We start from the raw sequence: 25720 nt of genomic DNA on the forward strand, positions 1-25720 counted from the left end.
ATCAATACTGATTTAAAAATTACAATTAATTTTTCTACATTCATTTCACATGTTTTTATCGGTATTCGTAATATGTGATATTTCCCTATTCCATTAAACATAGAGCTACGAGTATAAAAAATGCAATGCAGTGAAAATGGTCTTGGGAGTATTAATCTTAGAGGAACACTAAAATATTAAGAATCTATGCTTTCTATCGAAAATCTAACTATAATATACATTTGTTTTTCGACACACGACAGAAATAATAGTCAAAAATAAGAAAGAAACCCTTATCTTTGGGATTTCAACATAAATTTTTAAAAGAGAGATTGCAAAAAAATATATCAACACCCTCATCTCGTGCAACTTTTTATCTGTAACACAACGTTTTTTACCAGAGTAACAAACGATCGTAGTACCTTAATAGCCCACGTAATTACAAACAGGAAAAACATATATTTTTCTATTTCAAATATTGACAACCCATTTAGTAATCGTGACATACAAATCTTAGACTGCTAAAATAGCCTCAAAAGACACCCAAACAATCGACTACCTAGAACCCAAAGATCAATACTATTATGTTGAAGTCGTATCTTAGAACCTGTACATTTAAATATAACACAATCAATAATATATATAAAAATCTAATGCGTTTTTGATTATATTAAGATAACACAAGACTCCGGTAAATTCAAAACAAAACAAAAAATGGGTAAGCGTCGTCAAGGAAATACACCTTGGTTGGTTGGAAACTGGATTGATTTTCATAGAGTGGAAACAAGATCCTTTAAATATAAATAAACTTTTTCTCTTAAAAAATAAATCCAGAAATAAGATCACTAAAGAAATGTCGAAATTAGATACTATTCTGAAATCTTCAAACAAAACATTTATAATCCTCGAAATACATGGAAGACAATAAATACAATTCTTGCAAACAGTCAATAAAATCTAAAAAAAGATATCGAGTGTTTTAAAGTTGATAATATCGAGATAAAAGAGCAAAGCAGATCTGTGCAGAGTTTAATTATTTTCAAAAATCTGTTGTAAACAATTTGTCTTGAGCTATTCCATCTTATCTTTATGTTAAAATTACAATTTACACTGAACCCAAAGCCATACATTCAATTGACATACAAGGGTCATCCACAAAATAACGTTACGAAGGCTCCTGAGGCCTCGGGAATTTTTTGTTCCAAAGTTGGCGCACCTGATGTGTAGGGGGATTCCCCCCAACACGTCAGTTTATTCGCGCATGGTTGCAGGCCATTTTGTTTATGGAGAGCGCGTCGCGCGCTCCCGCCACCTCCCGTCCGTCAAAATCATGCGACCACCGCGCGTGAATTTTTCAATCGTTTTTCACAGGAAGGAGACGCTTTTCTGGACTATCGTGATGGAGGATGAGACGTGGGTGTGTCACCACACCTCAGAATCCAAAAGACAAATAAACTTAGAGGCGTCATTTATCTTCTTCGCCCACTAAGAAGATCAAAACGACCCATTCGGCCGGGAAAGTCAGGGCATCAGTTTTTCGGGATCGTGGGGGGGTCCTTTTGATTGATGTTATGCCTAAAAGGACTTCAATTCATGCAGAGGCTTACTACGATACATTGAAAAAACTCAAAATAGCCATACAGAACTGCAGAAGGGGAATGCTGACCCGAGGGGTAGTCCTCCTGCGTCACAACGCGAGTTATACAGGAGCTGTTGACAACGTTTGGATGGGATATTGTCACCCACTCCACCCGACTTGTGACACTTCAAGAGTTTTTAGTTGGGCAACGTTTTTCCAACGATCACGTGGTCGAAAAAGCACTTGAAACAACTGGCGGCGGATTTCTTTGACACTGGCATATAAAAACTGGTGCTATGGGGTGGTATTCCAAGCGCTCTCGCGGCCGTATTATCTCGTGTATTTTGTATGTAAATAACAGTTTTCTCGTGCCGCGAGAGCGGTTCAGAATAGCACCCCAGACTACAGAAATGTCTCGATCTCGATTACGTTAAAAATCGTTTAATATTATGTATTAGTGAATTATCCTGTTAATTTCAATTAAATACAAGCATCATTTGATCCTACATAAATTTCGAATTAGGAAATTATTAAGAAGAAAGATTCAAAGGAAAGGTTCCAGCAAGGTGTTTGTTTAATCTAGAATGACCTGTAGGGTCTCCAGTGATAACCTTCACTTGATTTCGACTGGCACCTGAAGCGAAAGGCTGATCACCTTACCGTCATGTAACAGACGATTGATATATGCTGCATTGAGTGCACCATTGCAGTGCCCTTTGCAGCATCGGATTCGTATAGGGGTATGATAATGATGATTGTGTACACACAAAATAAAGTACGTAATAAAACTTTATTTCGTGAATACAAAAAATAATGGCCATGAACGATCAAAACGTAATAATCATCATTTTTATAATGATGATTATTTAAGATTGTTAAAAAGATTACACTAAAAAGACAATACATATTTTGTAGTACCAACGATTAGATTTTTGGCATTGAATCTGTCACAATTGACATTAGAATTACCGCATTTTACAAGTACTATATAACAGTGGCGAGCGGTGATTTATTTTATAGGTAATCTACAAAAACATATTTTTCATCTGTACCTACATTTAAGTACATAATATATACATAAGTAATGTAATTATAAATAGCTATCTTTTCAATGGTTCTGTGGAAATCAACTCATACAACAATTATTATTAACCGCGCGATATACGTAGCTTTATTCTAAACTATTTTAATACAATACTTGTACAAAATATTAAAAAATACCACAATGACATTCAGCAGATATTTCCATTATTATTGAAATGTCAACACTGAGAACTGGCCGATTCCTTTTAAAATGAATGATGCCAAAAACGGCCACTTCGAACGCCACATGTCCTATGTGATACATAATATGACAACGGTATCCTATCACGGAAAAATAGTTCTTTAGAAATAATGTTCGAAATATAATCTTCAAATAATACTTGTAATCTGTAGCTCAATCACAAATAAATATCAACGTGCTTAAAAACATGCTAAGCATTTGAGCGATAACAATGAACAATAATGAACATGCTTAAGTTATCTCTGTCATAAGTCAACGCGTGTATAATCTCTAAGTCAACGCTCGTGTCGGTTTTTTTTTGTTTTCCTCGTAAATAAATACAGTTCATTGGCGAAAAACCGGCGTTTACAATAAAAAATAATACAATATATTGCATTTGCAAAAAAGTAAGGAGTATCTAATACAAAAAAGTAAAAATTAAATTACAATTACTATGGCGACTGCATTTCTTGAGATTTGGCTTGCCAACCGCCGCGCGCCAGCAAATGCAATAAATAGCATGATACAATAATAAATCAATGAATAAAAATAGCAGTTTTTGAATATTTTCCATATTTACACCGGTGAAATTAAAATATGTGATTGCGCCCCAGGATTATACGTCGCGAAACGTAAATATTTTGACATTTGATATTAGGTGTTCACGGATGTCCATTGTGATCGTGAAAACACGGGACCGGGACACAACGCGTGGGTATTATAATCACGTGTTTACACGGCTCCGGGATTTAAAGCACACAAAAAAGTTGTGAGACCCTGTATATGTGCGAACATTGCAATGCGCATTGTGGCTCTCCATAAAGGCATATCAAACTATCAAACAAAAATGGCTTCAAACTATTTCAAACTATATTATTCAAACTATAAAGAGACTATCAAACATAAAGGAGACTTTCATTGGAGGCATCCATCGGTACAGTACTCGATCAAAAAACAATATATATATTGGATCTGTGAAGTCTACGAAGTTTGGTACTAGATCTTTACAATACATAGGTTTCAAGGAATTTAATAAATTGCCACAAAAATTTAAAGTACCTATTTCAAAATATAGAAACAGGACGTGCGAATTGAAGAATTATTTTTTCCAGAAGTACTTTGAATAAATAATGTTAGTTTATAGAGAATGTGCATCTTGAACATATACCTTTTAATATTTCACCGTTTTTGCTTGTATATGTAATTTTTAATACTATTTAAATGTTATTTGTGTTTTTTTCTTTTTATATACTTTTTTTGGCTTGTATACAAAATTTCAATTTTTTCAACGTTTTTGATAAAAAAAATTAACCTGTATTGGGTGTGCGCATATTTTGTTAATTAAAAAAAATGATTTTATTTTGTACTAGTTCAGTATGTATATATACATCCATGTAATTTTTAAACTTTTTCAATTTTCTTTCCCAGATTGCATAATGTAAACATTATTTTGAATTTATTTCCATGCCTAGTATTCTGTTTATTCTGTTATTTTCAAGTATTTTTCATACCCTTTTTAATTTGTAGTATATCATAATTTTAATTTTTCTGCTTTTGTTAAATAATATTATAGTTTAAAATTTAAAAACGTCTCTAAAAAAATTATTATCTGTATGTCCCTAAATGAGTTTTTTTTAAAAAAAACTCCTTGGGAATATTGTATATAATTATGTATAATATGTTTTCAATATAATAAAAAAAAAAAAAAAAAAAAGGCTATCAAACAAAAATGTTTCGAATTGTTTCAAATAAATATGAGAAGTTTGAATTGATTTAATCCAGTATTTTTATAATTATGACACTTTTAAGAAACCCTTCACAAAGCAGGAAATTTCACAAAAATGAGCCGGGCACAGGATAAATTCTATGTGTATTCGGCCGGTACTCGAAGTGTCAAGGTGCGTTTTTAAAGGTTTTTCTTTTATTTGTAATGTCCTTATCTTCGTAGACAAGTGCTTACTGTCTTTTTTACTCGCTAACTTACCCTTGAGGAATATGACCTCTAAGTACAGCAGGTCAATATTACCGTTTTTCATTTTTATTGCTTTTTCAAATTTTAAAGATTACTTGCTATCTTGTTATTCCTTCTTTATTTTTTATTTTTTCTCTGCTGCATTTGCATGTTTTTATACTTTTAAACTACTTTCAATTATTTATATTATATATGTAAATAAAATCAATATATTGCTGCTCTTACTATGATGTGTCATTAATTTTGAAGATGTTTTTTAAATTGACTTAAATTTTTTGTCTTATATTTCACTTAAAGATTCTTCTCATCGTTTCTTTGAATCCCTTAAAATAAATATGTGTATATTTATGTTTTTCTTTTTTTTTTAAAAATGTTTTTACTATTTTATTTTATTTTTACATCTGAGCATGTTTTTCATTCTTTATTTCAATTCTTAATTTTTAATTACTCTTACAAATTTTCTTCATTTTTAATATTATTTCCATTTGTAAATACTCACTACAAACTACAAACTTTAAAATATCCTTTTTTCACTTAAATTTTAATTTTTAAACAACTTTCATTTATGTTTTTCTTTTTCCTTCTCTTTTTTATATTTTCATAATTAACCTTACATGAAATTGTTTTATAATATGGAAACTTCACTGGTCCATTAGAATTAAGTCTAATTGTGTAAAATATTAAACTTTGTAACTTTGTATGTTTCCTAAATAAAAGAAAATAAAAAAATAAAAAAATAAAAAAAATACATAAAAAAATGACTCCGTTACGCTATCAAATTAGAGGACAAATAGATGTGTATTAATTTCTTATAATTTTACTATACACTTTCTGAAAGAAGAACTATTAATGATCTCGTTGTACTGTATAAAATTGTAAACTCTCTCTTTGACGTACCAAAAATACTTAAATTGATATATTTTAGAGTACCTGCTGTCAACACTAGGAGTACTTTATTGTTTCATTGCTCCAGTACTTCTTCCAACCAACAAAACAATTCATTTAAGATCTGTAGTTAGTCAACTGCACAAATTAAAGTTTTTAGTTCCTCTCTCCACACTTAGATTAGTATATTTGTCTCTGGGAGAATCCATAATAAGATACGGGATCACCGCTTGGGGACATTCTTGTGCAACAAACATTAAATATGTACAAAATGTTGTGGAAGGAATGCTTGTCTGAGAAACTAAGAATTTACTCTATTTTGAGATTATAAAAATAAAATAAAAATTTTGTTTTTTTTTTTTTTTCATAGGGCTTTTACAATACAAATTTTCTTATACAAAACAAAATACATAGAAAAGTTTATAAACAAACATAGGTAGCAGTTATACGAGTACAGAGGTTAAACAATTAACTTGATAAAAACATGTTTAAGAAGTTATAGTAGAAGTAATTCAAAAGTTCGTAATTTACTTGTTACAATGTGTAATTTAATATATCTGAAAGAGTAAAAAAAATAAATTAAAAGCGTATACACATATTTATGTAAACAAATATAGAAAAGTTATTTCATCACTGTAATATAATAATGTTGATAAATTACCTGGTCCATGAAGAAGTATAGAAATTGAAAAAATAATATTTTCAGGCGTTGCCTAGTATGTAGGTGAAATAATTCAATTTTAATGAATCTCACCCGCATAAATAAAGGTTTCAGCTCTTTAACTTCACAAACATCAACAGATGAAAGAATTGAAGGAATATAGATGTTCAAATATAGGCAGAATGGTGAATGTTACACAGTGTTTAAAGTGGCCACTTAAACCAGCCATTGACAGGTCATAAGCCCTGTAGATGCCTGGACTTCTATATTACCTTCTTTAAAATGTTCTTCATCTCTGTTGTAATATGTTAATCACTTTAATTATTTAGTAGCAAGGGAGTGACTAATTTAAACATTAATTTAACTTAACAAATTACAACAGGGATGGAAAAACCTTTAAATAAGGAAATATGGAAGTCAAGGCATTTACAGGGCTCATGACCTGTCATTGGCTGGTTTAAGTGGCCACTTTACACACTGTGTAACATTCACCATTTTGCCTATGTTTGAACATCCACATTTCCTGGATGGAAGAGTTAGGAAAATGTGGATGTTCAAACATAGGCAAAATGGTGAATGTTACACAGTGTGTAAAGTGGCCACTTAAACCAGCCAATGACAGGTCATAAGCCCTGTAAATGCCTTGACTTCCATATTCCCTTATTTAAGGTATTTTCCATCCCTGTTGTAATTTATTAATCTTAATGACCCCCGAGGGGGTGTAATCCAGTCTTTTGTCTCCGAAAATTTTGACAAACTCAAATATTGTAATTAATTTAGCTGGTAATTTATTACATTGCACTTAACATAATTGGTTGAGCCGATAATTTGTTTCAATGTATTTTAGCCAGAAGAATCGTATGTAAGTAGATACTGGCTAATTTTGATTTGTGAGGTTGCCACGCCTGACGGGACATTTGTTGGTTGGCAACACTGCTCGTCCTCCGCGCCATTCTTCGCTTTTTTCAACGAGTCCTGTTCACACGCTTTTCTAATTGTTGAAAAATATTTCCCGCCTTTTTCGCCGTAAAAGTCAATATAACGCCGCGAACATTTTTATCATCTATCGCCATCAATCATCATCCGCCGCGCCGCCTCCAGACTCCAGACAATTGTGTGCATGCAGTTTTCCCGATCACCAGTTTCTCCGTTAGCGCGTGAGCTGATCGCCGACAAAGAAGAAGACTCAACACCAGGTTAGTCAGTGTTTTTACATATTGATTTTCTCTGGTTCGAGTACATTTTTTATTTAATTAAAGCAGGCGAAGTATTAAATATATCGAAATCGAACTAACGGAGAGAACTGAGCATAATTTATTCATTTTTAATATTATGTTTTTTTTTTTAAGTTTACCAAGAAGGATGTTCCTCTGAAGTATCACGGTCTGGCCCTGGGACATGATGTATAATCCCACATCAATCACAAGAGCTTGCATATTTTTTAGTGCGTAATTAATTAAATTTAACAAATTTAACTGAAGTAGATATTCATTGAGTATTTTAACCATTACTGCCATACAGGAAGCTGTAATAGATTTAGATAATGATTGATGTAAATATTTTTTTTTGATAATTAGATTTCTCGTGATCTGATAGCTTCGTGTACTTGTGAAAATTGTGAAACAGGTGGTGCCATTGAATTTTCACGAGTCCATCGAATGGGTCAAGGGAAATCGTGAGTAGAAATCCATGTCGAGGATCTGATATGAGATTTCCAAAAATGGACACATTGATTATCAAACGATCGCCAAAAGCGACATAGTTCTTACTCGCCTTGAGGGCAAACGATTTTACTGGGCGTGACGCGTGACAATGCAATCTTGCCGGACTGGTCATTGGAACTTAGAAAACATGGTTTTTTATTTAAACCGATCGACAGAAAAAAAAAACCATTGCTGGGCCTCGGTTACGATGGGAAGATAAAGACGTCATATCTTCACCTTGACGGTACTGGTGGATTTTTTTAAGCTGGCGCGTTCGCAATACTGACACAAACGTATTATGTAGTATCTGTTAATAAAGCTAGGGTTTCCTAGGACAGCGGTGCCCGTATTTTAACGGCCGTAGTGAACGGTGATGCAGTGGACAGCCGTCGTAACGTCGACTAGAGAGTGGTTTCCTGGGGAAACGGTGTTAAATGGTGTTGATAACACCGTTTTCCTAGGAAACCATACTCTAGTCACCGTTACGACGGCTGTTCACTGCATCACCGTTCACTACGGCCGTTAAAATACGGGCACCGCTGTCCTAGGAAACCCTAGCTTAAGCCCATGGTATGACATCGCGCGGCATACGCATTATGAAAATAATCTCTATCTCTCTCGCGCTCAGACGCGCTTGTATAAAACACCTTTTTAACAATCTTAGTGTCATTATTTTTTACCCATATAATTTTATTTTTTTTAATATTTATTTATTTATTATTTTTTTATTATTCATTTAAAATTACACTAGCTTAAATATTAATGAACTTATTAAGGCTTTTTAATCTATGCCCGTGTCAAGCCACAATAAATAACAATAAAAATACATAGTAAAATTAATAAGATCAAATTATAATGACATAGAATAACAATTTAGAAAAAAAGGTAAATGTAATAAATAATAACATTCCAAAGAACACAATGCAAAAAAGATAATCAGAAATAATTTTTAAAATATAAATTATACAAATTAGGAACCACACATAATCAAATATACAAAATAATGGTATCATTAAAATCAACAAAATAATAGTAAAATATAGTAGTATTAAAAAAAAACAAAATAAGAGCATCATTGAAATCAACAGAAAAAGAATATATATATAAAAAAGATAATTGAAATGATAATTGAGATATGTTTTCTAAAAACTCACTCAATACTATAAAGAAATATAAGAAATAGGAGCAATAAATCATATGCCAAATAATAGTACGTACTAAATTAAATTATACAAAAATACAAAATGAAAAAAAACATAAAATATCAAGATATATAAAAAGCAAATACAAGTAAAAGTATGGAAGGTAAGCGGATATGTAAATTTTTGCTAATCTCGAACTTTAAAAAAATTGACAACCTCGCTTATGAGCGAGACATTGACAACTATTGCTGTGTTAGTTGCTAGTGACATGGTAATATAATACACACAGAAAGCTTCTACGTTCGTCTGAATTTCGCTGCGATTCTTAAAAGCAAAAATAAAATAATTTGTGTTCAATGTATATGTATTAAGCTATGGATTAAAAACACTGGTTCAGAAATATATTTTTTCATTTAATCAAATCATGTATAGGTTGATTATCTAGTGCTGGCGCTTCCGCAAAACTTACACAAAAACTTTTTTAATGTACAGAATATTGATTTTTAAAATCCTGATATTATATTAAATCTTTTTAAAAATCTCTTCTGGGTTAGAGCGAAAAAATAATGACTTAAGAAAATGTCATATATTTATTTATTTTTAAACAAGCATGTTTTTTATTTAATATTTTGTGTTCATTATAATAATAATTAATACAGTGAAATTAAAATGGACAATATAAATTTTATTGGAGAAAATATTTTTACACACTTATTGATTTTAAACAATAAAGATAGCGTTGATTAAAATGTAATATAACCTGTTTTTAAATCAACATCCTGTAGATTTTAAATGCGTTTGTGTGAGTTTTGCGAACGCGCCAGCTTTAGTTAAACAACCAGTATAGTTGAAGGTAAATTCTCTCGAGCGATTACGAACATACACTACCGACCCCCACCTTCAAGTTTTGGGTAGGTACATCGATATGAAACAAGGGGAAGCGTACGTCACGGTACACATATCTACGCACTGAAATGACATAGCTTTAGTATGACGTCATAGTTGAAAATAAAAGCCTCCCGACCGACTACTAAGATACACTACCGATCCCCCACCGTCAAGTTTTGATGTAAGTACATCGGTTTATACCGACGGGTCTAGAACCTCTCGATACGTTTACCTACACGATAGAATTAAGAATAGTCCAGATATCGCAAACGAGCAACAAACAGAAAGCGACTAAACTACTCATAAATGAGTAGGTTTTTGTAAACGTCGCTCAATACGCAACTCCTGATTTGAATTCAACTATGCCGTGTTGTGTCCTTTTAAAGTGTAGTAAAATCCTGCTAGGATCTTAAAGAAACGGGATGAGATCACATTTCATGTGTAATTAGCAAATGAATGTGTAAGTAGCAAATACATAACTTAAAAATTGAATTATTTTTCCATCTGTCAGATTGTCGAAGAAAACAAAATGAACATTTCGTAAGTGTTGCCAGGGTAGTAAATTTTTTTACACTACTTTGCTCATCTAATGAGAGAACTAATGAAAATTGGACCTCGGATCAAACAACTCTGTGGTGGACATTTGATCGACATTATCTTTAAAACATCAAATATAATTTAACATGATATAAAAATATCCGTTTTATGTATAGTAAAATTTGTTTTATATTTTTAGTTCACAGTTCAATAATTCAATTACTCTTATTAAATGACCCTTAACTTATCTTTTCTGTTGTGTCAATCAATATTTCCACGTGCTCAATAAAATTTTAGAGTAATTTAAAGATTGCTTTTTTTAAACCTTACATTTGTGTAATGATTATATTTTTTCCCATCGTACAACGTTACGCGGCGACATCACGAATGCGCGCGGCGAAAGTAGAGCATAGTGAAGGGATTTTTGGACACAGTCCGATGTATTCCAATATGATTCTACGCTAAAAAAACAAAAAAATATAAATAAAAAATAATGATAATAAAATAAAAAAAACTGATAATGAATTAAGGAATGCGGACAATTTTTTCGGACGTTCATTGGTTTGTTTCGATAATATGATGTCGAGATGACACGTAGGTAGAATATACTGAGGTAGATACAGATAGTACAGAAGTTAAATATACCGTCTTGATATGTACAGATGAAGATAGGCCCCGGAATAACGCTCCGAGACCAAATCCGTAATACTATAGTTAAAGTAACGCTCTTTTTGTTCAGACTCTCTTGCTGTTTACTTTTTGTGCCGATGTACATTTTTTATTTACATATAAATCAATATTAAAACCTATCGAATCTGCTCAAAAATCAACCATTAAAATATATTTTAATATTTTGTTTATTAGTTTATTTGTTTAAATTTAATGTTGTGCACCAGTGCTATGTTAATATAAATCTAGACAATATTACGAACAAAAAATAAACCTAACACAGCACCAATTACGTACACAACACAATATATGAAACAACTACCTAACAGTACAACAAGATGTAAGAAGAATTTGTGCTTTGTGTGAATTTACTAGTGATTGTGTTTTTATTGTTGTGAGTATGAAATGTAGTGCGTGGAGTGAGGTGTATGGAGTGATGTGTATAAGATGTGGTGTTTATGTAGTGTGTATTCTGGTAGTACCTAGTTTAGTATTAATTGTTTCTGTTTATTTTCAAAGAGGCTAAATGATACTAATATTACAGTAACTTTAAACTTTGAAGTAGGGCACACATAAGCAAAAAAATATTATATATTATATTTCTTTAAATTCTTTATATTTCTTCAATTCTTCCATCTGTTGAATACAGATATAACTTTTACTAGGCAAAATAACTTTATGCTTGACAAATAGATTTTCTGCTTAATCGATTTTCTGATAAAAATTTCTTTCAAGGACGAAAAACATAATATCTTCAGTTTAAATTACTAACTTCATATTTTCCATGTGAAAAATGTATTCTCCGTTCGGTTTTCTTCAAGAACTTTTATTTATTTTCCATAAAATTAACAAGAAACATTTTCTTTCAATTTTTTTCTAAACAAAACTACATTATATTTTGTCTGTATAAATTTTAATTAAATCGTTTTAAAAGTTTTCATTTATTTTTTTAATACTCTGTTTTACCCCTTATGTATATTGTAAAAAAAATATATATAAAAATAAAAAACAAAAAAAATTAAAAAGTAGTGCGTTTTTATTAAAATATTAACATGATCTACATTTCTGATGAATAAAATACAGAAAAAACACGTTTTTACTAACAGTATTTCATAGACCATTATTAATATAAAATTTCAAAAAAGGGGGAGATTTACCTATTAAATACATTCTCCCACATCGAAAATTGAGAATGACGTAAGCAATAAGCAAGTACGTCACATGATGAACGCATTATTTAGGTATTCTCAGGAGTTTGTTCCCCCATTTGTTACTTAAATGCAGTTTAATGCAACGCAACTGCATTCAGCATAATTTTTATTTATTGCGAAAACAAGTTATCACAAGGCTGTTCAATGCTCCTATGGAAAAACCTGTTCAGTTATTTTTTTTAGTTTCTTTTTTAAATAACTAGTTATTAGAAAAATAACGCACTTCGCTGTAAAAAGAATTTATTTATATACGGCATTTCTGCCATTTACATATATGTGGTATAAAGAGTGCTTAAAAATAAAAATATTAAAAAAAAAAATCGAGTATGAAATATTAATATACTCGTACTGTACACATTATGAATTACTTGAAATACATATATATTTTAAAGAAATTATACAATAACAAAATACATTATTGAATCAAATTATAACTATTCCAACCCAATCTTCTGAAGATGATTTGCTCTTTTTGATAAAAATATGTTGGTCATTTTATTTTTTAAGTTAGGCAGCGATAAACTAAATATATCAAAATGTGATGCATATTCATTCCCGGTATTCTGTAATCTAACAATAGGTGAGTTATATTGAGCTACCGTTCGAGAATTTTGACAATAAAATATGGTAGATGTTCTGCTTAATCTAGGTGGTACATAGAATGAAATCAATTTCAGTAGATCAGGGGTATCAAACATTGGTTTTATTATTTTATATAAAGTCGTAAGATCGGTCGATGTTCTTCGTTCTTGCAATTTAGTTAATTTAAGAGAGTCTAAAATTTTGTTATAATTTAATTGATTAGTAGAAAAACCCATCTTAAAATTAATATATCTAAGAAATTTATTCTGAATTCTCTCAATAGAATCTGAGAAAGTGATTTGATAAGGTGACCATATTGGAGAATTATAATCTAGTTGGCTTCTAACTAGAGATGTGTAAAGATATTTTAATGTGTTTATATTATTAAAATCTTTTCCGGTTCTAAGTACAAATCCTAATAATTTTACAGCTTTGTTAGATATTTTAATAATGTGCTCTTTAAATAATAATTTTGAATCGAACAAAACACCCAGATCGCTCAATTACAGTATGACTCAAATTATCTGGATTAATGAGTGATATGCAGAAATCCGGATGGTTGGATTAACGCTTTACACTACAATGCCCAATGTAGACGATTTGCTACGTACCAATTATCGATGTCTAAAAATGATTTCAAACATATTTGTCACTCGGCGACTAGTTTATTATATTGTATATTGCAGGGGCGAACCGTGTGTAGAAGCGATTATGCACAGCTTACCATTATATTTGACTAACCATAATAATGTTTTATTGAAACTTTATTTACAGAAAAAATAATTACCATTTATTTTAAATCATTTCCACCGTTTGTATTTTTATCCTAATATAAATTTTAATTTTAATAAAGCGCGCCCAGTGCCTGCGGTGAGCCAAGAAACTAGCCAGCTTCCAGCTTATTTTTTCACACAAATAAGTACACTATATTTTGAATGTACTAACCAGTGCGGGTTTTTTCTCCTAGATTTAACTTGCAGATTACACAAATTATTAGAAGATTCTTGATTTGGAAAACAGTATTTCAAACATTGTTTCTTAAGGACTATTTTTCTTTGAGATGGTACTTTTGACATAAGACCATAATCACTTTCATGCGTCATAAAGCAGGACATATAGCACTCCACGCGGCCGTTTTTAGCACTAGTAATTACTAGAACAATGCGGCCGGTTGACATTTCAATTGAATACCTAATATCGACTGAATTCATAGTGGTATTTTTTATTTATTTTATAATGAATTATATATTAAAGTAATGGATAATATATCTATATAATATAATATATCACGAAGTTACATAGCTTGAGTTGATTTCATGGATGAGAGTTGTTATATCACACAGAACCACAGAAAAATATTAATTTATAGTAGGTATATATTACTTACATTATATTATGTACCTCCTATGTAGGTACAAATATATGGTGTAGTGGTCAAGACGCTTGACTCACGCACGGAAGGTTCCGGATTCGATTCCCGGGGAGAACACAAAAATTAAAATGTGATTTTTCTCAAGCCTGAGTGCTCTGTGATGTAATTCACCACTGTAATTGGGCCTCCTGGCCTGTTGTGGTGCAAAAAAAAATGTAAAAAAAAAAAGATATTTTTTAATAGCTTACCTGTAAATAAAATCACCATTCGCCACTGGTATGTATATTGTATACATGCTAGCCATCTTAATATATAAATCTTAATATATAAATCTATTTTGTGTAATTCTATAATTGAAGATATATATGCATGTAAAATTGTATCGACGAATACTTTCAAATTGTATGTTTTCTAGTATGTATCTTTGTTGAATTACCTAATAAAATAAAATAAACTATTAATAATTTAATCAATGAGGAAGTTCAGTGAATTAAAAAAATAAAAATTAATAGACCATAAAACTACGAAGTTCGTTTGACGAAGAACTTTGACAAAAAAACTCATTTTCGAGCCCATGGCGAATTATTACAGTATTTCCTTTATTTTTCGTTTCCTGATAACGAACTGGATATTTGGCAACCCCGATGACTGGAGTTCGGATAAACGGAGTACGACTGTACTATTTTTTTAATGAAAAAATCGACCTCACACCGGTCGCGCCGTACAAATCTACACCTGACACCAAAATAAAAGGCCGTATATTCTTTTGTTCCAGGACTCGACCATTGTCCAAGTGTAAACAGCAATTTTTAGGACAAAAAATTGTGACGTGACATCGCCACCGGGGCAGGCCGTCTCCGCGGAACACTGCAGCGAGGCCGGATTTTTCTCGTGTGAAAACGTACGGACAGGACGTTGGGAAAAAAGAGATTTGTTTAACGTGAACGTGTTGCTCCCAAAAAAAAGGGCCTTATTGAAATCCTTCATTCCTTCCTCCTCGACCGAAGTGCACGTTGGTGGTAGCTTCTAATAGCGTGTGTCCTATCAACATTTTTTGCGCAACTATTAATGTGAAGATGTATAAAGTCTGTTCATTATTACTAGAATTTCCAAATAAACAAACCAGCCGCGTGATACCCGACGGAGAACAGCCTATTTCACACGTATCATCTTAATCTAAACGGTACGGTAAAATTATAGTAGATTGACATTTATAAGATTCGTTTGTACCTATTTAAATTTGATAACTTGAAAACAACTCGGCTATATGATCACCATATTATAAAAAAAACATGTAAATAATATTGAAAGAGTTGAACATTAATTTTTACGTTTCGTTAATTTTAAATTAGGTATTTCAGTTGAACATATACTCATACTTAAATAAATATTTAAATGTACAAACATTAGAACATAGAAGAAAACTGAATGATTTTTTATTTTTATTTAAAATATTAAATTCTATATTTGATTGTTCCGAACTGTTACAACTGATTAACTTGCGAGTTCCGGGCCGGGTTACCCGATTTAATTAACTATTCTATGTAAATGTATCTACAACAAACTACAGTGCACACTCGCCAATGAGGAGAATTCATGCGTTTACAAATGAATACGCAAATGACGTCGATATATTTAATATAACACTTTTGAATTTCAAAAGGCAGTGTATCAATTTACTATCTTCAAATTGTAATACCTAAATAATACTTTGTTGATTTCAATTGTGTACCGTTTATTGACTTATATCTGTATTCAAAATTAGTATTTTTCTAACTTCTTGTAATTTTAAGATTATTTTAATATAACCCATACGAAAAGATGTACTCCTGTTCTCCACTGCAATATATGTATGTATTATTATGTATTCCCATATATTTTTTACTAATATGTAATGATTTTTATTTATTTTTTACTTTCCTCTCTCTTCTTAATACATTTTTATGTTTTGCTCCTTTTTTGTGTTAAATGCATTTCTGTCTTCATATTTAAAAATGCACTTCTATTCTTTCCACTTTTATACTAATATGTAAAGATGATATTTTTATTTTTCTTCTTAAAATCATTTATATGTTTTTTGCTACTTCTGTGTAAAATACATGCCTGTCTTTATTTGTATATGTGTATGTAAAACGTGTAAAACATGTAAAAGCATAAAAGGCGTTTAAATCAATAAACAATATTTATATTTATCGTTTTTTTTTTAATTTATAGTTAATGACTTTAGTAAAAATATCAATAAAATCTTCTCGGTTAGTACATTATTTTTAAACAAAGGAAATATTAGCGTTCATATAATTTACCCAAATAATTTAATTTTGTGGACCTTTTTCAACGAGTTGTAAATAACTCCCTATTAGAAAATGGAAATTTTATTTATAATTATCATACATTTGTGTTATGATTATATTTTTCGCGATCTGGCCACATTACGCGGCGACTTCACGCATGCGCGCGGCGAAAGTGGGGGGTTTTTGAACACAGTCCGACGTATTAAAAAAATATTCTACGCTCCTTCTGGACTATTCTTAATTCTATGACTTTATGCTATAAGTTATATCCCATCTCTGTTGCAATCAATTTCTTTTCGTGTTCCCAACCGTGTCACAGGAAGTCGAAATCTGCTATTTATAATATTTTCTAGGATCAACTTTTGTTTTTATGGCCCAATGTCCTGAATGTGTAGATTAGCCAATTCCTCACACAGCTTGGAATTCTTTGGGATAGATCTTCCAGCTTTTCACAGATCTGTTCGCCACTAAAACAGTGTGGGATAAAGGTGGATTAGCATGGTTTAGCTCGAAGTCTTTTATGTCTTCCGTTTTTATGAATATTTTGTATACCATTATTGCCTTGTTTGTCTTAACTAAATATGTTTATGTTCTTTTTGTTCAGTTACTTGTATTTATGTTTCATCATGTACCTGTTGTAATTGGCTTAGTTCGTATATTCTTTATATATATCATTCCTCTGTACGTGTGATGTCGCCGTACTCCCCCTAAACGGCTTAACTGATTTACGTGCGGTTTTAAGAGAAATATAGATCTTTGCGTTGTGCGCGTTCGTAGATATTAAAATCTTCAATCTAATTTGTAAAAAAGAAGTTAGACGAAAAAAGTTTTATTCATCGATCTACTAGGGTTGCATTCGAGGAGAATGCATTTGCAAAAAAATGGAAAGATGTTGTTTTTTTGTGTATAAAAAAGGTTTGTTTTTTAATGTTTACAAACAGCATTTGTTTTTTGTGGATCTCAATCAGATTCTTTCCTTAAATTCCTTATAATTTCTACCCATGTATTTCTTTTTATTGGATTTTTGGTAGCACTAAAATAATATTAAATTCAATACATTTTTTAAAATTTGACAGGCGTCGTGGCGCAGTTAGTTAGACGGCAGACTGTGAAACTGGCGTCGCGGGTTCGATTCCCGCCAGTTGCAAGAAAAAAATCCATGAAAGATTTTCTTCTCAATTGGTCTGGGTGTTGTGGTGAATTTTTCTCTACCTCCTTCCATATCCCCTCTTTCCTACCAGCTGACAAGCCTCTAAAATAGAGGCTAAGCGGGTCATTCCTTAAAAAAAAAACTTTCATAAGTACACCCCTCTGTTGTGGGGAGACCGGAGTTTGACGTTTGCAAAAAGAATGCCATATTTGAACAAATATTTATTTCATGTTTTGGAATTCAACCATAAACAAGTACATAGGTACCTACTTAAATTCAATATTTAAATATTAACCGTTTTTAGTTTTGGAATTTAATCACTAACAAGAACCCAGGTACCTACTTATCAATGAAGTCTTTTTCCAAGCTAATAGCAGGCAAGCCAACGTTCGGGCAGGACAACGTGTGTTGGGTTCGCTAGCATGTAATAAATAAATAGGCTCTGTATATGTCTTGACTTCTATATTCCCTATTAAGAGCTGTTTTTCTTCTCGGTTGAAATAAATATGAAGAAAGTAAAAAAATTATCTTCAGAGCTGTCAAAATGATACGCTATTAACATTGTATAATGTCAAAACATGGTTAAATCGTTTAATATTTTGTTATTTGATACGAAAGATTGATTTGATAAACATATTCTTATAAATATTATCTGGTAAGCTCAAGAGATAATTTGAAATAGAAAATTACTTAAGATAATTCAAAATTAAATCTATCATGTTTTTTTTAGAGTTCGTGCGTAGAACGCCATATTTTAAAAAAAATTTTTTAGTTTATTCCGACAAAAAATATATGTATTTCTTAACGGACATTGTCCATTTACACAATTTATAGGGTTTTAATATTACAATAAAATAATAGTTTAAAAAAACTATTTAAAAAAAACTCTTTTAAAAAAGAAAAGAAGCATTGACAAACATAAGGGACACCAAGTCAAGATCTGGACTATTTATTTAGTGCTCGTTTAAATCGCCGGAAACCTTTACCAAAAAAGTCCAGATCTTTTCTTGAGTTAACATACGACATAGGCGGGTCATTGGAGAATTAAGGTCATAGTTTATTCTATGCTGATCCAAGAACAGTACTTCATTGTTTATCAACCCACGAGTCGGAATATGGAATTTTACTTGTCCCAGTAATGATGGAACATCGAGTATACCATTTAGTATGCCGAACATATATATAGAATCAATATTAATTCTACGTTTTTGTAGACTAGAAATGTTTAACATTGACTCTATATCAGCACAAGAATAATTACCTCTCTCTAGTCCAAGCATCCACGCTACTTTTCGAAGCAAGCGATGTTGGACTGCTTCAATATGATTTATGCGATTCACATATAATGGAGACCAGACCACGGAGGTAAATTCTAGAAGTGGGCAAACAAATGAACAATAAAGAGTTTTGATTGTACGGACATTAGTCAAATCAGAGGATATTCTGTTAATGAAGCCAAGTAATTTCAGTGATTTATTTACTGTATTATGTATATGCTCGTTGTATGTCAGTTTATAGTCCAAAACGTAAAAGTTATATAAATTCAATACATATATTTACATACATAAAAGAAAAATCATTTTTGTGTATGTAATAGGGAGTGACGTCTTCCAATACAGTAGAGCTTCAATTTTCTGAATCGTTTGGGACCGGGTCCCATTCGGATAGTTGGAATTATTTTGAAAAAAGGGTCCATTTTAATTAATTACGGGTATGTATGTTTAAAATGGGAGAAAAACAATTTTAAAAAAAAGAGCTTTTAATTAATTAAATGAAAAGGCAACACTTTTACACGTTAAGCGTAGTTACAAGTGCGGTAAATTAGTACACTATGTACGTACCGCAATGTAAATGAAAGTCATTGCTAGCTGAACACCTCAAAGTAAGCTGTTTGACTGTCATCATCCGTTTTCGGGCAGCCAAGTCGTTATTTTGCAAATCGCAGTACGTTTCCGTCTTTTTTTTCTGAAATTCTGAAAACGATTCGGATAATTGGAGTTCTACTGTAATTTGTTTTTTTTGTTAGCAAATATTTAAAGTATAAAAGATAAATTCCAAAAAACATACGGTGTTTTCAACAAAAAATAATTGTGAATAATTTTTTTACTTCTTCCTTAAATATGTTGTATTCCTGACTGCACTATTTATTTTCTTAGTTCATTTCATTATAGAAAAATATTCCTCTGTAAGTATAATGATGTGCTGTGGTTGTTTTTAATTTTTGATTCTAAGCGAAAACATGAAACTAATTATTCATAGATGGCGCTTTTATCGTGTTTTATGAAAAATGCCATTTTTACGTTTATTTTCAATGGAAATTTTACAAAACTTGGTTTGCGGAAACTTTACACTATATTGATTGTAAAAAAAACCATAACAATACAATTTCGGTCCTTTTCACAAAATGGTGTACAAAACAAAAAATAACTTATCTTATTTTTTGTGAATATGATAAAAGCGCCATCTATAAATAATCAGTTTCATATTTTCACTTTAAAATGTTATATTACTTTGTCTTTACACATAGACCTCGCTTCCTCTGCATTCATAAATCTTCGCATGCGCGCGAGACGGTTTTTCCGACTTTTTTGCAAGTATTTGTCAAATTTGGTCGAACCATATCTTTCTTGTTGCCTACATCCATCAGCATTCGCATAGTAAATCCTTTTGGCCGTTCTTCCTCTGTCCATTCGCTCTACATGTCCAAACCAACGCAACGCAGCGCTTCTTTTTTGACCTCGACATTTGTGCACCCATCATAAATGATTTTACCACACATTCGCCTGAGAGATCACAGACGAACTTAATAGTAAAATGACGCTTTTCTGCCGACATTTTCGCTAATCGCTATTGTCCTAAGGTCCTGTCCGGTGGTAAGAGTAATCATCGTCCCGCTGCCCTCCATCTCTGTGACAATGTCTCTGAACAATGTCCCGTCCTACAAATTGCTGTTTACACGTGGACAATAGGTCGGATAGTGGGACAGAACGATATAGTATATTGTATTTGTGTTGTAATTTGTTTAAAACATTTCAAAAACATTTAAGTTTGTAAGTGAAAATTCTTGATGGAAGTTCATTGTTATTTATTATATAAATAAAAGACGAGTGGAACTCTAATCCACAGTCTCAAAGATGTCGCGAAAGCGATGAAACCGGTCACTGGATATTCCAAATTTGTGGATTAAAGTATAACCCGTCTTTTATTTATATCACAAAAGAAAACATTTCAGCTAAAATATTTCAGTATATTTTTTTAGGCATAAGGCATAATTTTACGTAGAAATAAAGAAAAATGTCACAAAATGTATGTGAATTAAAATGGTTGTATTTCATTTCAAAAACAGAAACTAAGGTTTTGCTGCGGCCTTTTCAATGTTCAATATATTATCTTCAAATCATTAAAAAAAAAGTTAATTACTTAGTCTTTATATGAGAATCGATGTACCAAAGTTTGGTCGTAAGTCTAAATCTGCCGGTCGAAAAGTGATTATATTTTAGTTATACATATAAAACTTTAAAGTGTTTTTCACCTTTACCTTTAAAATTTATTGTTTTTTACTAAAGCATGTTTTTTTATTGCGCGATTTTCAAAAAACATTATTTTAAAATTGCAAAATTATATTTTGATTTTCTAATTTTTCGTGCGTTTCACTAGACACAGCCTTAACGTTCGCGGTGTACTTTTGCGTAGTAAATAAATTGTAACATTTACTATAATAACCATCACCCCCTTTCCGCACCCAGTGGTGCATAAGGCACTACGTTAATAAACCAGATGCACCGCAGTTCGGTCATCTATCACACGAAGGTAAGGTGATCAGTCTAACGGTTCAGATGCCAGTCCGGGAACGATGAAATATTGCAATTAAAAAATCTTTAAAATCAATATTTCACATCCACCCTGCCAGGAATCGAACCCAGGACCTCAAGAATGGTAGGTGAACCTGACAACCACTAGACGACGAGGCGGACTTATCTCCACTCGATTTTCTTATTCGGGATTTTTACATGAGCAGCCATCGGGTCGGAAACACTCGTTCGGCATTCTGGTTGTATTTCACACACAGAACTGTATTCGTCATCCGCCTGGACACGGAATGATATTACTATTACGCATTTTAAAATAAATGTTCTTTTTTTATTTAATTTATGGACCGTGTTATTTTGACACGAATACGTAACCGATATAACTCCTTTTTAGAATAAAATAACCCTCGTGATAATACTATTATGTGGTGTGATTTTGCGTAGTAAATAAATTCATTGTGATACTTATTGTAAGAACATGGAAACAAATATCTTTGGCAGTAATGTGTTAATAATATCAAGCATAAACTATTAATTACGAACGACATTAAAATATCATTTTAGCTGTGCGGAAACTCGCGGCATTGTGATTATTCTATAAATCCAGGCAATTTTATAGATACAATTTAAAATCTTGTGATGAAATAAATGTGCAGCCTACCTTAAAGTTATATGTCACCGAAGCAGGCGTTCTGTGCAGGAATAAACATTCATTTTACACTTAAAACACAAGAAATCACAGGTAAATTTAGAAACTATCTTTCAATCGTTACGTGTAGTAATTTGTAATAATGGTTCACTTTAAAAACGCGGGAACTCACACGATATATTACGCAAAATTTATGAGTGAATGCATCAACGTTCTCACTGTGAATCGAGGGGAAAATTAAATGAAAAACACGCGGATAAATCACCGAGAAATCAATTTTAAAATGTACGTCGAAATGGTTCAGAGCACAATTTTACAGCTGTCAAAATACGATATGGGTCGCGGGATGAAAAGGTACTGAAATCTCGGCAAATTGCATTTAATTGTTATGCAATTATCTTTCTCGCGTAGTGTTAACTTGTGAGTTTATATTTTTGTATTATTTTAGCGGTTGGGTGTGTTTTTATTACGTTTTTCACTCAGGGATGAATCTCCGGCTGACAGCGGGTGCGAATTCTGGCTGTCAAAAATTCGACACTACGGAAGGACTATTTTTGCACAAGCGAGCTAGTAGACAGCGGACAGCAGCGCGCAGAGCGGCCAACTCTATACTAAGAAATAGTGATGTATTCGATTCTGATAACACATACGCGCGATTATTTGCGCAACCGATTATTCTGCGAGTTAAATAACTGAATTATTTATTTCTTTCATAGGAAGATTCATTAACTTTTTATTTTTTTAATTTGAAAATTTATTTATAAACCCTTACGGATTATTACATTCATTTTACAAAAATAATAAAAACATTTTTCATTCATACTCTGTTGTTCAAAATAATATTTTTTACACCTTTTGAAAAGTTTGTCTGAGTCTTTGGTTTGGTTTTGTATGGTAGTTTATTGTATAATTTCAGTCCCTGGTTCATTAGTCTCGATTGTCCTTGTATTGTTTTAGAAAGTTGTGTATGGTATTTGTCTGATATTCTCGTATTATGTCCATGTTGACTATATTTTTTTACAATTTTCAGTTCTTTGTCTACAATTACATTAGTGGCTAATTTATGGATAAATTTTAATGATTCTAGTTAAAAGAGTTTAGTTATATTTAATTGCTTAGTTTGTTTAATTTAATATTTTATTTTGTTGTCTTTGTAGTCTGTTTATGTCATTTTGATATCCTGTTCCCCGTAGTAGTTGCGTATAACATATTTTAGTTTTTACATAGGCTTCATACAGATTTTTTTCCGTTTTTGGAAAAAGTTTTTGATTTTTAAAAAAAGACTCGATAATGTCGCCACTTTGCTAATTAAATTGTTGATATGAATTGTCCATGTCAATTGTCTGTCTATTGTTAGTCCTAAGTATTTAAAATGTTCAAATTCAATTAGTCGTTCATTATTTATGTAAGCATCTACTTTCTGTCATTTTTTTCTAGATTCAAAATGGATATTATTGCCTTTTTTTTCATTAAGTGTAAGTAAGTTTGTGTTTGTCCATTTAGTCAACATACATAGTTAGGTCTTTGTTTATGTCATTGTTTGTTAATACGTCTGTTTGATTTTTTTTCAATCTGTAGAGTAATCATTTATTTATATTTATGCTTTATTCAGTTAGTTGTTCATTACATTGTAACAACCAATATAAACTAAAAACAAATCAAACCATCACGCCGTTTCTAGAGAGGATAAAACGTCGTATCACTCTAACACCGTAAGCTCAGAGATAATTTATAATAGAAAATTAATAAAGATAATTCAAAATGACATTATTTATAATTTTTATTATGGCAAGTGCGTAGAACGCCATAGTGCTGTGTATTTTTTTTGGTATTTATTTAGTGAACTAAACGGCACATAGTATCTTTTACATATTAGTTTTACTAATACAATAATATACATACGAGTACATGTAAATAGAAAAGGAAATATCACATACCTTTATTACCGATAAAAATATATTAAATGGATTAAGAATAATTAATTGTATTTTCCAGATCAATATGGATATTGTGGAAAAATGTTTTCATACATAAATTTGAAAAAGAACTTTTTTAAAAATACGTCGCTAGAAAATCGCAACATGTTTGGCCTTGACAGTTGAATGAATGAAATTGAAATGAATGAAATTCGAATGGCAGATTTGACTGCTACTAATAATTGACATATTACAACAGAGATGAAGAACATTTTAGAGAAGGCAATATGGAAGTTTGGGCATCTACAGGGCTTGTGACCTGCCATTGGCTGGTTTAAGTTGCCAGATTACACACTGTGTAACTTTCACCATTCTGCCCATATTTGAACATCTAAATGCCTTCAATTCTTTCATCTGTTGATGTTTGTGAATTTAAAGAGCTGAAACCTTTATTTACGCGAGTGAGATTAATCTAATTGAATTATTTCACCTGCATACTAGGCAACGCATGAAAAAAAAATTTTTTTCAACTTCTATACTTCTTCATGGACCAGTTGGATTTATCAACAATATTTAGAGTTTGTCCAAATTCTTGTAGACAAGGACTGGATTAAACTCCCTGGGGGCTGTTAATGTTAACATATTGCAACAGAGATGAAGAACATTTTAGAGATGGTAATATAGAAGTCTAGGCATCTACTGTTCTTCTTCTCTGGAGTAATATGTTAATATTAACAGCTTCCCAGAGAGTTAAAGGCAGTCTAAAATAATTTAGGCAGACTCAAAATATTGTCTACTAACAATTAGCAAAAATATTTTTTTTTACTGGACAGTATTTCATAGACCCTTATTACTGTAAAAATGTAAAAAAAACGATATATCACTATTATAAGTTATACAGGGTGTTCTTTAAACCCTGTCACATCCGAAACCACGATGATCAGTATGAGCAAGAAGACATATTAGCATATTTAAAAAAATATTTAGAACAAAGATTTTTTTTTTATATTGAGAAAAACAAATGGTTGCTTACTTCTGGAGGGGAGAAGTGAGGAGAGCGCGGCGCAGTATCAGATTCCCTCCTCCCTCTCCACCCCTGCAGAAGTAAGCAACCTTTTGATTTTTTTGTCATTTTTTTTTTCGCTCTAAAAAAATATTTTAATGTGCCAATATGTCTTCTTGCTCATGCTGATCATCGTGGTTTTGGATGAGACAGGGTTAAATAAACACCCTGTAAATATAGCATTTAAAATAAATTAATACTTAACAGTTATTTACAAATTATGAAGTCCAAAAAATATAAACAATAATTCATCATAATTATTATTACCTTTCTGCAACAAATGGTGCATAGGGCACTGCATTAGTACACCAATCGCAGCGTATTTTGATATTTTTTGTTAGACGACGGCAAGATGATCAGTCTTACGCTTCAGGTACCAGTCCAGGTACTTTGAAATA

General features: G+C 31.5%; 1 protein-coding gene across 1 annotated transcript in view; it reads right to left on the reverse strand.

The window, feature by feature from the left end:
* The window catches only part of LOC148284564 (polyamine-transporting ATPase 13A3-like), a 118852-nt gene extending 95896 nt beyond the window's left edge, over positions 1–22956 (reverse strand). The window contains exon 1 of the mRNA XM_088238091.1: positions 22356–22956. The gene's annotated coding sequence lies outside the window, so the exon portion shown is untranslated. The remainder of the gene's footprint in view (positions 1–22355) is intronic.
* Positions 22957–25720: the final 2764 nt, after the last annotated feature.

This window comes from Micrasema longulum, unplaced genomic scaffold (genome assembly GCF_059751315.1).
Source record: "Micrasema longulum isolate JH-2025_06_02 unplaced genomic scaffold, ASM5975131v1 h1tg000109l, whole genome shotgun sequence".
In the NCBI taxonomy this organism is placed as follows: Eukaryota; Metazoa; Arthropoda; class Insecta; order Trichoptera; family Brachycentridae; genus Micrasema; species Micrasema longulum.